The sequence below is a fragment of the Mandrillus leucophaeus genome, unplaced genomic scaffold (assembly GCF_000951045.1).
Source record: "Mandrillus leucophaeus isolate KB7577 unplaced genomic scaffold, Mleu.le_1.0 Scaffold227, whole genome shotgun sequence".
NCBI lineage: Eukaryota > Metazoa > Chordata > Mammalia > Primates > Cercopithecidae > Mandrillus > Mandrillus leucophaeus.
Window position 1 is genome coordinate 71,145 of NW_012102332.1, and position 867 is coordinate 72,011.

The window sequence follows — 867 nt, forward strand, 5'->3', positions numbered from 1 at the left end:
AGCACTTAAAAGACAGAGATTGTCAGTGGATTAAAAACAAGACCCAACTATATGTTGTCTGTGAGAAATGCATTTTAAATAGCTGGGAATGGTGGTGTGCACCTGTGGTCCCTAGGAGGCTGAGGCGGAGTGTCACCTGAGCCCAGGATTTTGGGACTACAGTGAGCTATGATCACACCACTGCACTCTAGCCTGGTTGACAGAATGAGACCTCATCTCTACAGAAAAAAGAAAGGAAATCCACTTTATAAAGGCACAAATATATTCATAGTAAAGGAATGGAGAAAGATATCCCATGCTAACATTAATCAAAATAAAGTGAAATAGCCATATTAATTTCAGACACAACCGACTTTAGAACAAGGAATATTATCAGAGATCAAAAGGGGCATTCCTTAATGACAAAGGGATCAGTTTTCTAAGAAGACATAACAATCCTTAGTGTGTACACACTGAACAACAGAGCATCACAGTACATGAAGCTAAATCTGATAGAACTGCAAAGAGAAATAGATAAATTCACTCTTCGAGTTGGAGGCATTGACATCCCTCTCTCAGAAACGGACAGGTTCAGCAAGCAGAAAATCAGTACGGGCATAACATGATCAACCATGATCAAAAACTTGATTCAATCAACGATATGTAACTGACATCTATGGACCACTTTACCCAGTAACAGCAGATGACACATTTTCTCACACACACAGAACATTCAGCAGAATAGACCACATTCCGGGCTAGAAAATGCACCTCAGCAAATTTAAAAGATTAGAAATCATACAAAGTGTGTTCTCAGACTACCAGGAAATGAAAGTTAAAAAAAAAAAATCACTAAAAAAAAGATAGCTGAAAAACATGAAAATACTT